The 14,440-nt window shown below is 38.7% G+C and overlaps 1 protein-coding gene across 2 annotated transcripts in view; it reads left to right on the top strand.

Annotated features, from left to right (window-relative positions):
• Positions 1-3,197: 3,197 nt before the first annotated feature.
• Positions 3,198-14,440, top strand: part of NELL2 (neural EGFL like 2) — a 390,253-nt gene continuing 379,010 nt past the window's right edge. Inside the window, exons 1-2 of one of the 2 annotated variants that reach the window (XM_045061670.1) lie at positions 3,198-3,412; positions 4,394-4,521. The gene's annotated coding sequence lies outside the window, so the exon portion shown is untranslated. Of the gene's footprint in view, positions 3,413-4,243; positions 4,522-14,440 lie in introns of those variants that run through there. The other variant, XM_023256973.2, reaches the window with a different exon arrangement.

The raw sequence follows: 14,440 nt of genomic DNA, 5'->3' as shown, positions 1-14,440 counted from the left end.
CGCGGGGCTCGGACTCACCGAACGTGAGGTCATAACCTGAGCCGAAGTCGGACGCTTAACCAATTCAGCCACCCAGGCGCCCCGTATATCCAGCTTTTTGATAAAGTATATTGTGAGTACTTTCACATCATGCATGGTTTTTGGTTTGTTATTTTCCCTGATATGTTATAAAAATTGGGGTTCTGTTTTGTTTCCCAATTTTCATACAACCTAATAAAATAATAATTGTATATGCTTATTTTTATCTAAAGGTATGCAGTGATAGATACCATTTAAAGAAATTTAACATTAAAATAGAAATTCTGTTCATACTGCATTAAATACTTAAAGTATTTTTAAAAAGTTCATGTGGTCAATATAATTTCCTAGAGGAATGATTTTCTAGATGAAGCTTACTGTGTTGACATATCAATATTTCAGGTGCCAGGACTACGGAGTTCGTGTTAGGACACTTTAAAATTGCTTTATATTCAGTCCATGGGTTGTTGAATAGCAACTTGCTTTTGGTTACCTAGAAAAATGTATGTCATTAAAATACTCTTTATACGCCACCCTGGGAACATATCCCATGCATAATGTATTCATAAAGAGTCCATTTTATTTACAGCTTGTCACATAATATGGTATAAGGAAACACAGTTCTGATGCACTTCAACTGAATTATGCTTCTCTTTTTGACAGAGTGGGGAAATATATTTGTAAGAATGAATAAACACACCTTGAACTGCCTATTTTTTGAGAAGGAGGTAGAGAGAAGCACATTAACATTATTCTGTTATTAAAACATCTATAGCTATAGACATTTTGGACATTTAATAGCTGTTTGTTTTTTAAATTGGGTGCCTGAAATACTTTATGTCAAAACTTGATGACATGGACTCTAGAAAACAGTAAACTCCTAAAAAAAGATTTTTCAGAGTTGCAGTTTTGTAATGTAGATATGGGGGGAAAATCTGTTGTTGCCTTTTCTGGAATTGATATCTAATTCAAAATATTCAAAGATTAGTTTTTGCAATTGACTGGCGTGGCAAATTCTCTCTTTCACATATGGAAAGAGACACTGCTTGTTTTTACAGGACAGAATGCACCAGTAGAGCATTTGAACATTTTTCACAGCAATATTGACAAACATCCAAATATATTAATTTTTTCTCCTCAAAAATTCATTAATTTGAAAATCAGTAAGAACATAAAAGGTAGAGAGCTAAACTGAGGCCATAGCAGAAATGAGAGGTACTCTACAATACTTTGAGATGAATGTTGGTGTCCATCTGTTATGTCACATTTGGGTCCAACAAGGTCTAAACTCCAGTGTAATATCTGGGTGGACTATTTATTATTTATTAGCCCTTGCAATTCTTAGGCCACTAATTAATTCCTGCACCATTCACCTCCCATCTTAGTATCCTGGAATTATATGCTCCTGGTCATTAGTGGTCCCAGAGGAGAAAAACAGATGGATCATTGGAAACCCACCATTATTACAGGAATAAAAAAAAAAAAAGAAGAAGAAAGGAAAAACCCACATGCAAAACTCCAAGCACATGCTCTGCCATAAAGAGATTAGATAAAAGCCACCATAGTTAATAACTAATATGTAGTTATTGTGCATTAACTACACTCTTCACTAGAGGATGGATAGTCATTTCTGTGGCGTTTCTGGATTTTTCCTTAATAGGGAATATTAACTAACAGAAACTAACTAATGGAATCAATTGATCCTATTTCTATGGCCATATTCTCTACGAAGATTCTTAGTGCTGGTTCAGTGTCTTCAGGCAGTAACTCTAGCCCTCATGTCCTCTTATAAAAATAATTCAGCCTTAACTATCTTGTCTTTTGAGAGCTGTTAGGGAGAAGGAATAATCTGAGACAGGTGGGATATTTGTGGGATGAGGGCTGGGGAAAATTGATTCTAAAGAGGCCTAAGCTTAAAATCTAAGCAAAGGGTGGAACAGTTTAAATCCAGGCTGAAGTAAGTGTCCAAGGGGCTAATGCAAAAACAGATGGATCGGGGCAGACTTTGGGGTGGCAAGATGAGGTGGGATTAGAATCATTAAACAGGGAACCATCTGTGCCCGATATTGGGATGTTTAACAGGTGGAGCCTAGGTACATGGATCGATAGGAGGCAAGGAGCCTGGCAGAGGTTAGTTAGGTAGGTTGGCCCCTCCCACTACATTTCCTGATTCTGGCCCCTTGGGAACAAAAAACTACCAGACATGCAGATGAAAGTTCCATTTAGACATATCAGCCATACCAGATGGGAGGTTAAATAGGCTACCATCTGATGTTCATGAGAACAATTAAAAATCAGTATCGAAAGTGCAAAAGACAGTTTTAGGAGCAGTAGACTTTCCTGGGGCATCTCATATTTTACCAGGTCTGGTTCTTATTAGTCTGGAGTCTTGGTAGATGTTGACAGAGTTGCCAGATTTTATTAAAGGTAGCTGGGGACAGACCTGAATGATACCACCCAGAGTGTCAGAGATTCCAACTGTATTAGGTTAAGGAAAAAATAACAAAAAAACAAGGACACCTTCCCTTTACTGACCTTGTCCTAGTTTTGAAGCATTGTGTATGCTAAACATGTTACATTTTCCAGGTAAGAAAACTGAGGTTTAGAGAGGCTAAGTATATTACTCACTTACCATATCAAGCTAGTAAAAAATGGAGCTGGTATGTGAATCCATAGTTGTCTGGTCCCAAAGCCTGTATATATTCTATTCTTTCCTAATTCTGACCTACGACTTTTCTCCTTGAGGGGCAACATCTTTGGACATGTGTGAAAAACCATAAATGTCTAGGTACGAAGGTCCTTCTCTACGAAGCACGCCGGGCATCAGTGACCCCAAAGCGTCTTTATCTAGCTCCAAATACTTGGGGCCCACCCCCACATTCATTGGGGGTCTCTTTTAGCCTCTGGGTCCGGTGCTGGTTGGTGTTTAGAATGTAAACTTCATCACACAGCCGGGCCGTTTCCTTCCACTGCCCCTAGAGGGCAGCCTGCAGTAACGATCCCCCTGAGCCCTCTAGTGGTCACTAGGAGGCTCCAACACTCCCTCGGGCACCAATGTTCCCAGGAACACTCTCAAAGCCCTGCAGATGTTGCCCAGGGAAGCAAGGACGTGTGACACACCTAGAGTCACCCTCTTAGCTTCCCTTTAGTGCTTCTGGGACATGTTCACTAGCTCTGCCCCAACTCAAGATGACTTCTCAAACCTGCCAAGTGTGCACTCTCGGAGGCTACAGGGTAGATTCTATCACTAAATTTCAGGAAGAATTAAATACAGGTATCTAGAAGATGTGACAGCGAGTCCAAAATTTATTTTTGTATGTCCCCCCAAATACACAGGGTGACTTATTTAAATTGATTCCCAGAAGCAGCTCTGGATATCTTATACTTCCCCAAGGTAAATATTTAAATAGCTGTAGTAATAATCTTAGGTTACATGGGGTAGTGTGATTATGATTTTCCGGGAAGTTTTTAGTTATATTTAGAGAGTATATTTAAATAACATTGGCAAACTTTGCATAGGCTAATGCCAGGATGTTATCAATTTTTTTTCATGATTTTAATATAATCATGATGACATAGTACTTATTTCCTTGTTATTAATTTAAAATAACAACAGGTTATTCTTATTATTTTGGAATACAAATATGAGTATATATTTACATATACTTTGACATGTGTATTTTGGTTATCAGATATAGATAACAAGCATATGTCTATTTTACTGCCTCCACTGGATTTTGCTGATATTGTTTTATTAGTGTGTATAGCATAGGCTAATTTATTTAGAAAAAAAAATAAAGCTGCCGCTTTTAAGTAATTGCAATAGAAAAGACTGTCACTAAGTCTTCATGACAAAAGATATAAATTCTTAATAAAATAGGCAATGGCATTTTCACTAGGGATATCCTGTTAAAAACTACCCTGTTATTCATTTAACTATTATAAACAAATCAAAGCAAATTTGATTTGCTGAGAAAATATTTACAGAATGACTCAGTACAGTGTTAAGCGCTGTAAAGATGCAAATAGGAATATGACATGATTCCTGTCTTCAAAGTTCAGGGGAGAAGTAAAGGCAAGAATCTAAATAACTTTTTAAAAAGACGTAACAGTGAAATTCCATCATCTTAACAAAACAAACTACCATAAAAGAGAGAGAAAAATTACACTTTAAATAGTGCTGGCAGTACTGCCCATCATTCCTTTCAGTGATTGCCTCGAATGAGCGTGACGGGAAGCATGTGAATCTGTGGTTCCCTCAGGTTGTCTCTGTTCTGGGTGCCTCTCAGATGTGAGCATATCACTGAGTTGAATGTGATTCTAATTTTTAAAGACATGCATATATGCATTTTTCATGTAAAATGGACCCTAAAAGCAAGCCAACTACTTCATCTGGTGCTCAACCAAAGAAACAGGAATCTGTTCCAATGCTGGAGGAAAAACTGGCTGCGCTGAACTAACTCGTGGTCTCCAGTGGAGTGCCTGTCGAAGGACTTTTCCAGGGTAATTTCGATTATTCATGATTTTCTTGTCTCTGATTTTAGAATCTAATAGGTGTGATTCTGTTGTAAGACAAGTATCAGAGAAATTACACACAGCCTGCAAGGGCCTTGGGTTCTGAGTTAGGGGGTTTGACTTTGTTTAGCCATGCAGTTGGAGTCTGTTAAAGGTTTCTGAATAAAGAAGGCTATAACACTGGTTTTCAGAAGATCAATTTGAAAATAATACTCTAGATGGACTGGAAGATGTAAAAACCAAGGCAGAGAGGCAATTAAGAAGCTCTTATAATTGTAGAGGTGAATAAGAAATAATGATTGTTAGACCTGGGGTGGAGATAGAGTAAGTTACACTTTTTGATTGACTAGGATGGATTAGAAATGGAGATTTTAAGTTTGGGTGACCATGAGGTTGATGGCTGCTTTAACAGAGTTAGAGAAATCAGAAGAACTGGTTTGGGTTAGGAAGGTGAGTGGATGGAATATGAGGAACTGTGGGAGATCCTGGTGGAGATTTTCAGCAATGGGCTGGAACTGCAGGAAAGAATTCTTAAAATGTTTGGTTTGGGCTTCATTCTGTTTAGAGACAGCAGTTGAAATCACAGGAGTAGCCAGTATGGCTAAATTAAGATCAACTCTGTAGAAAGCAGGGAGAGGTCCAAGTGTTGGTTCTTGGGGGATTACCTGTCTTTGGAGACCAGAGGAAGGAAAGAAGCCATTAGGAAAACCAAAGAAGGAACATTCAGGAAAAAAAAAAATTCAGGGAAAGAGAATTTTAAAAGAATTCTAAAGAATTTAAAAGGAACGTAAAAATGTTGCTACAAGTTCAAGAATTATATAGAATATAATGAACTAATTTTGGAGGTAAAAGGAAAGAAAGAAAATAATAGGTAAATAAGAGAAGAAATATTTTTAAAAATAGGACAGGGGTAAAATAATTTCAGGAAAAAGAGACAGCAAATGATTTAAATGCTGCTGAAATTTCAAGGAGAGATGGGTCGTGAATGGGAGAGGTGGAAGTTTAAACCCAAAATTAGGATATGTGGTCTATCCAAGGATTCTTTTCTGATTTGTAAACTTGTGTGAGACTAACAAATGTGTAACCATCAGCTCATATTTACACAATTCATTCTGTATTTGCTCAAAATAATATAAATATAGGAAACTGGGATTTTCTCAGAAATGACTACCAATGTAGTCATTGGTGACCTTCTAAGGGAGCAGAGGCCAGAGTCAGACTGCAAGCCAAGGAGTGAAGTAGAGTTGAATAAATATAGATTTTGCTTTCGGGAAATTTAGTGATGAGAGCAAGGAGAAGAATATATATGGTTAAAAGGTAGGAAAGACCTGGAAGACTGCTCACACCAGCCTGGTGGTCTCATTGCAGCTTTTGGATTATCTTTCAGTTAGCCTTTGGTGTATTCTTTCAGCCTTTTCCTATTCATGTGCTATTTTGAAATCACTTGATATGCCATAAATGTGCAGTCCTAAAACAAACTGGAAAATATCATAAAGCATTTGCTGTCACGTGAAACTGGAAATACGCAGAAACTACATTTAGTGCACAGTCTGAGTGGAGAATTCACACAAGGGTTCTGTCAAAGAAGATGGCTGCCGTGACTTTAATAACTTCTAAAGTATCTTCAAAGTTTCTTCTCTCTGTGAAATATTATGATTCTTTGCATGTTAGTCCAGAAGTCTTTGAAATAGTGGAGTGGGGGGGGGGGGTTCAGATGCTTCTCTGGCAGAGATATTTCTCACTGCAGACACATGAAAGTCGGGTGGTACTGCAATACTAATCCTTCCCTGAGTGCTCCAGCCCATTTGTGGAATATGACTTTTCTTGATTGAGCGATATTTTCCATTGAGCCCATTCAGGCACTTAACAACACTTATTGATCATAGAGAATTAGCTATAGCTTTTAGAGCATATTAGGTTTAATGAAATCTGAAACATGATCGCTATTCTTAAGGGAACAAGTCAGACAAAATGAGAAGAAAATGTGTTGGAAACCTTTGTCTTAAATAAATCAGATAATGTGAGCAAAGCTCACATCTCACATTCTGAGACAAGGAGCTGAATACAGTAGTAGTCACCACCACATGACAGTTTTATAATTTAAAATGCATAATATCCACATCACACAGGGCCTGGAGATGGAGCAGGTAATATATTTTTATGCTTCTTCCAGGAAATATCCCATCCTTCCTCCTCAGAATCCCCAGCTCAAGGAGGGCCAGGATGTAGGATTTTCAATACTAAAACTGGGAGAGTTCTGGGCCAACTGGGACGAGTTCGTAACCCCTGTTTGGAGCAAGGCTGTCTGACTGTATGTGTCCTTCCATCCTGTAGGAATCTCCCGCTCTCCTAGCCAATCTTTCTCATTTGGTGAAGACCGTGACACCTGACTCACATTCTTTTTCCCGTAACCACCCCTGGTTCATGTAGAAAATCCAACCACTCCCTGGTTTTTAGTTCCTTGACCTTTTTTCTTTAAATTTTCCCTCATCCTTCCTTCCAACTTTAACTTCCAATTCTTATGGTCAAACCTTAGATTTTGTACTTATGAGTAACTATACAATCCTTAAAATCTCAGTTTCTGACACCCCCTCACCAGCCACCACTCCCTTCTTTTCAGCTCACTACCTCCATGGCAATTCTTCAATCACACTGAGGCTTCCAATCCATTCATGACATCATTTTTATTATTTTTAAAGGAAGCTCTACTCCCAACATGGGGCTCAAACTCACAACCTTGAGATCAAGAGTCATATGCTCTACCGACAGAGCCAGCCAGGTGCCCCTAATGACACCATTTTTAATGTCCACCACTTTCTAGTTCCTGTCTTTACTTCCTACTTGTTCAGATTAGATTCCATTGTTCAATTACTTGCAAACATCCTCCTTGCCTACCCTCTGTCTTACTCAATGACAGAAATCCAATATTGGTTAATCCCAACGATTTGCAAAGGGGTAGTATAGTTTAGTGGTTAATGGTGTGGCTTCTGGACCTACACTCTTTTGAATCCTGGGTTCAGAATTTACTAGCTCTGTGATCTTGGATAAGTTTCTTAACAGCTTTGTGCCTGTTTCCTCATCTGCACCTGTCTCATGGGGTTGTTGTTGACTCAAAGGTATTAAAAAAAATTTTTTTTTAAGTTTATTTATTTATTTTGAGAAGACAGAGACAGTGTGAGTGGGGGAGGGGCAGAGAGAGAAAGAGACACCGAATCCGAAGCAGGCTCTGCACCGTCAGCGAGGAGGAGTCAGACGTAGGGCTTGAACCCATGAAACCGTGAGATCATGACTTGAGCCAAAACCAAGAGTCTGATGCTTAACTGACTGAGCCACTGAGGCGCCCCAATTCAAAGGTATTAATAGGAGTAAAATGCTTACAACAGTGCTTGGCACATAATAAACAGTCAATAAATGTTTCCCAAGCTTGTAGTTTGATTGCTGGAGGAAAACACCTAACTATTCTGATTGATCTCTTTTAAAGTTTATGACTGTTTGTCTCAAGTGGGCCTCAGTGCAGTCTTTGCAATTCAGTCAACCACAGTTCCCATTTCCTTATTGATTTATTTTCTCTCTCAGGGATTACTATTTCACCTCCTCTTCTTGCTTCTCAAATTTCCACCTCTCGCTTCTGCTCCTCACTCTCAGTGGATGATTTTGCTTCTTATCTCACTGAGAAAAAAAATCAGAAAATAACATTATTTTTCCACCACCCAGTCTACCCACCTCTGTAGCCTTCTGCTTCAATGAAAGTGTCCCTTTCCCTATTTTAGGACAAGTCTTTACGTGGGCACTGGACTCCATCTCTTTCTACTTAAGAACTTTGCTGCTATAATTATCTCTTTCTTGTCTTGCATGATTACATGTCTCCTTTGTTCTCTGCCATTGGTGCTATAATATTAATGAACAATCATAAACAAAAGAGGGGTAGGGGCACCTGGTTGGCTCAGTTGGTTAAGCGACTGACTTTGGCTCAGGTCATGATCTCACAGTTTGTGAGTTCGAGCCTCATGTCGGGCTCTGTGTTGACAGCTCAGAGCCTGGAGCCTGCTTCAGATTCTGTATCTCCCCCTCTCTCTACCCCTCCCTTGCTCACGCTCTGTGTCTCTCTGTCTCTCAATAATAAATAAATGTTAAAAAAATTTTTTAATGAAAAAATAAAAAAATAAAAAAGAGGGGCACCTGGGTGGCTCAGTCAGTTAAGTGTCCAACTTTTGATTTTAGCTCAGGTCATGATCTGACCTTGGTTTGTGAGATTGAGCCCCATGTCGGGCTCTGCAATGGCAACTCGGAGCCTGCTTGGGATTCTCTCTCTCTCTCTCTGCCTCTCCCTCTGTGCATATGCACTCTCTGTCTCTCAAAATAAATAAATAAACTTAAAAAAATACGTTAAAAAAGGGAGAAAAGAAATCTCCCTTCCTTCTATGCCCCTGGTAGCTATCAAATTACTGATGCAAACCTCAATGTCTCCATGGACATTGAGCTGAGGCTCCCATCTTCATGACAATTTGAACCAAGTTTTTATTTCACTATTTCACCAAAACCACACCTATATGAGCCAACAGTAGCATCTATCTGTCAAGTCTCATGATCTGTTCTTTGTCCTCATCATCCTTTGCTCAGCACCAGTGTTTAACATAACTGGTCACTTCTGTCTTCTTGAATTTTTGTTTCACTTGGTTTCCGGATACTGTACTATTTTGAATTATCGTCTATCTTTCTTCTCAATTTCCTTGACTGGATTCTCCTTTGTACCTTTAAATGTTTTTGAAAATGATGGAGTGCTCCAGAGCTCAGTCTTAGGCTCTCTCAAGCTTATGGAAGTGATTGGAGTGACCAAAACCAGGAGAAATTGATTTCATGGGTTTCATACGAGGCAAGAACTGTGTTGAAAAGAAGTGAAAAAGCGTAGTTTGTGTGAAAGAGGAAAGCCATTTATAATGATTTTTATACTGAATTTTACTTAATATCAGATAGTTTAATGGAAGCAATTTTACTGTAATAAATGTTTTCTGAACACTGGCAGTGGAAAGGGGTGGGGGAATCAAAACTGAAACAGAAAAATTCTTGCCAACACAATCCTGAAAGTTGTCTGGTTATTGTCCTAATTTAATTAATGGAAAATTAAGAGCTAAATCAATACTGGAACTCCAACCAGAATTCTTGGTGGTTCCTGGTCTTCGATTAAGTTGATTAAGTTATTTGCCTCCCAGATTGAAATACAATAAAGAGTAAAGTGTGCCTAAATTACAAGTTTAAAGAGCATTCAAGTGGAAAATTGCTGGAAAGGGTAATAAAATAGCAACCACAAAAATACAACTTTCCTTGGCATTTTCAACTTTACTACCTCAGAGCTACTAAAGGACCTATTTTTGTCTTTTTCAACAACAAGATCTCAGATTTTTCAGTCAGCCACTCCTTGGGTTTTTGTATTGGTACAATTGGGTTTTCTCCTTGGAAACTGATTTTTAAAGAAGAACAAAGAGTATAGATTGATAATGCAATTTTATTATTAAATTCCCAAGGCTGACACTGAAAAAACTCACATTTAAAAAATTTGTAATAGGGGCCCCTGGGTGGCTCAGTCGGTTAAGCGTCCGACTTCGGCTCAGGTCATGATCTCACGGTTTGTGAGTTCAAGCCCCGCGTCAGGCTCTGTGCTGATGGCTCAGAGCCTGGAGCCTGTTTCAGATTCTGTGTCTCCCTCTCTCCCTGACCCTCCCCTGTTCATGCTGTCTCTCTCTGTCTCAAAAATAAATAAACATTAAAAAAAATTTAAAAAAAATAAAAAATTTGTAATAATAAGGGTGCCTGGGTGACTCATTTGGTTAAGTGTCCGACTTTGGTCAGGTCATGATCTTACAGTTCATGAGTTTGAGCCCCACGTCAGACTCTCTGCTGACAGCTCAGAGCCTCGAGCCTGCTTCGGATTCTGTGTCTCCCTCTCTCTCTGCTCTTTCCCTACTCGCATGCTGTCTCTCTCTCAAAAATAAATAAAGATAAAAAAAAATTAGCCCTTACAAGTTACATTTTTCATTCCTTCCAATGACTAGATGAGGTGGTGTTATTATCCTTCACAGACAGAAACTGAGATTCAGAGGTTTTAAAATTTTTCTAAAGAAATGAGAGGGGAGGGGCACCTGAGTGTCTCAGTTGGTTAAGTGTCCAACTCTTGGTTTCAGCTCAGATCATGATCTCATAGTTCGTGGGTTTGAGCCCTACATTGGGCTCTGTGCTGACAGTGCAGAGCCTGCTTGAGATTTTCTCTCTCTCTCTCTCTCTCTCTCTCTCTCTCTCTCTGCCCCTCCCTGATCACTCTCTCTGTCTCTCAAAATAAATAAATAAACTTCAAAAAAAAATAAAGACATGAGAGGGGGGCTCCTGGGTGGCTCAGTCACTTAAGCTTCTGACTCTTGGCTTTGGCTCAGGTCATGATCTCACAGTAGGTGAGATCCAGTCCTGCCTTGGGCTCTGCACTGATAGCATGGAACCTGCCTGGGATTCTCTCTCTTCCTCTCTCTCTGCCCCTCCCCTGCTTGCATGTGCGCTCTCTCTCTCTCTCTCTCTCTCTCTCTCTCTCTCTCTCTCTCAGAATAAGCAAACAAACAAACAAACAAATAAATAAATGAGACATGCTCCCAGTCCTCTTACCTCCAAAGGGAAAAGAGAAGGAAACAATTAAGTACCAGATACTATGCCTGGACCTTTTGTGTAACTATCTTGTTTAATTAAAAGTAAGAGTTAAGAAATAGATTGTAATATGAGATTTGTGCTTAGCCCTTTGTGTTTTAAGAATACAAGTCTGAATGGCATTTCAAATGAGAGATTTGCAGTATCACACATAAAATGCAATGCTTAAATCCTTGACCCTGTAGAGAGCTAAAAGAATTGTTATTTCACATCAAGATTTTTCCTCTAATGACTACTGAAGCATTTCTTCTTTGCAAAGTAGCTTATAAAACTGTTAGCCCTCACTTAAAACTAGAGTTTTTGAGAATTAGGTACTTGATCTGCATATATATGGTGCAACCATACTGATAGCCTTCCCCATTTTAGCACTCAAATACACAGCAAGTGTAGGACATGTTCAGCTTCTTGTTTGACAGTGGTGTCTGTAGGGATCTTTATGTCCATTTGTTGTTTACAAGTGATGTCTATTTCTTTTTGGAGTCAAGCAAACTGTGTGAATATCTTGAGGTGAGTGCCTAAAATGTGGCCAGATAAAAGAGAAACAAAGGTTTGTCTAGTAACACAGGAACTGGATTCCAAAATTTTTTTTGTTAATGATTTATAACAAATTCTTCCTCTGGGCTGCTGCTAACTCTCCAGTAATCAGGTGTTAATATTTTAGATAAAAAATAAAGTCCAGGCAGGGAGGTGAGTGGGAGCTGAGAATGGAGAGTGGACAGGAGTGAGAGGGAGAGAAGCCAGACTAAAAACACCACACTGGGAGATCTAAGTCATCTTGGATAATGTTAATTTTCTTGCTTTATTCTTTTTACTTCTATGTCAGGTTAAGTACCAGTTTGTATTTTTATTTGCTTGAAGAAAGACAATTTTAGAAAAAAAAATCATACCTAAGTCCCCCCCCCCCCCAAATTAAAAGTATAGATATAAATATAGAGACAAATTTTCTTTTATCCACTGGGAGTTTTAAAGATTGATTCAGGGATTGAAAGCCCCAAAACAAGAACTTGGTAGTTGACAACCTTAGAAATAAATGGGCGTCACTACTTATAGTGCTAGTCTGGATGTCTTGAGGAATACCTGTGTTATTTTTACTCAGGAGTTTATTACTGTGGCCAAACAAATACTCTTGTGAAACATGACTGATTCCATTCAACAAACATGGTTGAATGCTCAATATGCACTGTGGTTGGTGTTAAGTATAAAAGGATGAATGAGATAGTCTTGATTTTCAAAGTTTGCAGCCGTAGGAGTAGCAGGCAGGTAAATAATTATTAATAATTATTCATAAGGAGTTAAATTCCACATTAGGTTATGAGCAAAGTATCATGGGAGCACAGAAGGAGAGAGTGTTTAACTCCACAGAAGGGAAATTCTGTACTCTATGCTTTTCTTTGGTTTGTATGGAATACACAGTAGTCTGAAAAGTACTTTGAAAAGGTATGTTAGAGGGCAGGGTTCCCCCAGCGTTCCCCATTTGGTTCTGTCCACTGATTTGAGAGAATGAATGAAATATCTTTTCTCTCCTCTCTTGCCCCTCAGAGTTCCGTTCAATGTCCTGCAGATGGCATGACCTCCCAGACTGGCCTTCCCGAACATTTTCTCCACCTTGAAATGACCTGTACACTTCACTAGTCATTACGTGTCTTTCAGGAGGGACTACCCTGTGCCCAGCAAGTGCTTGGCACATTGTAGGCTCTCAGTACATTTTGGTTAATTGAACTAAGAAGAAAGAAAGATACGTCGTGCTCCAACCTCACCCAAACAACCTTATTTCCGTTTCTGCCTCCTTGGCATTTTTGCTTTATGATTATGGATATTAAAGGAAATCCTTCCTTAGTAAGTTTTTCAGAAACTGAGCTAGAATCACGTTAAGGGTTTCCTTAATCCTCTAAGTTTGAAAAGAAGGATAGAAAAACCAATGCCTCCAGCTTTCATCCTCTTTCACCTCTCACCCTCTTTACAGGGTCCTTCTTTATTAGGACAGCCTCTAATAAAGATATTAACTTTGTATTTTTATTTATCCATAACATAGACATACTTCATCTGGTTTCTGTATTATATGGGTTAGTCCTCTGGATAATAATTGCTGTTTGACAGAAATTCCAGACCAAAGATTCTAAAATAATGTATCGTTAAAAGAAACTAGGATTGGTGGCCAAGAATTCAATCACATTTCTTTTCTGATAGAATCAAAGCCATTTCACTAATTAGATATTTTCTTCCACAAGATGGCGCTGTAGTTCTTCCAGTTATTTGAAGTTTAGCAGCTCATGGTTTTATCTTTTAAAGTATCTCCCATGTCCCCCTTATTTCTTTATATATAAAAGTGACATATAGGAAAAAAAATGTAAGATTGTCACTTCATAAGCCAGATTTACTATCTTATTTTAGAGAGGTTCATAGGAATAGCCATAGAATAGCCAATAACAGGGATTAGTACACAATGAAAAGTTACCAGCAATGAGATAAAATAGACATTTTTTTTGCACTAGTTTTTCTTTAAACAATTGTTTATCAAGAAAAAGAAGGGGTGCCTGGGTAGCTCAGTTGGTTGGGCTTCCGACTTCAACTTAGGTCATGATCTCACGGTTCGTGGGTTCAGGCCCCACATCAGGCTCTGTGCGACAGCTCAGAGCCTGGAGCTTGCTTCTGATTCTGTGTCTCCCTCTCCTTTCCCTTCCTCCATTCACTCTCTCTCTCTCTCTCTCTCTCTCTCTCTCTCTCTCTCCCTCAAAAATAAATAAAGATTTTAAAAAATTAAGAAAAGGAAAGAAAAAGAAAAATTGGGGGTGCCTGGGTGGCTCAGTCGGTTGAGCGTCTGACATTAGCTCAGGTTATGATCTTGTGGTTCATGGGTTCCAGTCCCACGCTGGGCTCTGTGCTGACAACTCAGAGCCTGGAGCCTACTTCTGATTCTGTGTCTGCCCCTCCCTTGCTCACGCTCTGTCTCTCCCTAAAATAAATAAATACTAAAAAAATTTTTTAAAAAATTTGTTAAGCACAGTCTAGCTCAAATATGAATTATGAACTATTGTAAAAGCATTATGAGTAAAATTTTAATATTCTTTAGTACTACTTGTAGTTTGAGAGTTTGAAATGAGTGAGTTTTTAATTAACTTGGGTATTTTCTTATTGTTTATCCTCATGTGGAAAAACATCTTATATACAGGACTAATTTTTTTCACTAAATAATTTTGGGGTTTAATCACATCCTCAGGTT

The sequence above is a fragment of the Felis catus genome, chromosome B4, assembly GCF_018350175.1.
Source record: "Felis catus isolate Fca126 chromosome B4, F.catus_Fca126_mat1.0, whole genome shotgun sequence".
In the NCBI taxonomy this organism is placed as follows: domain Eukaryota; kingdom Metazoa; phylum Chordata; class Mammalia; order Carnivora; family Felidae; genus Felis; species Felis catus.
Note: the sequence above shows the minus strand (reverse complement) of the source record. Positions and strands in the feature narration are given on the sequence as shown.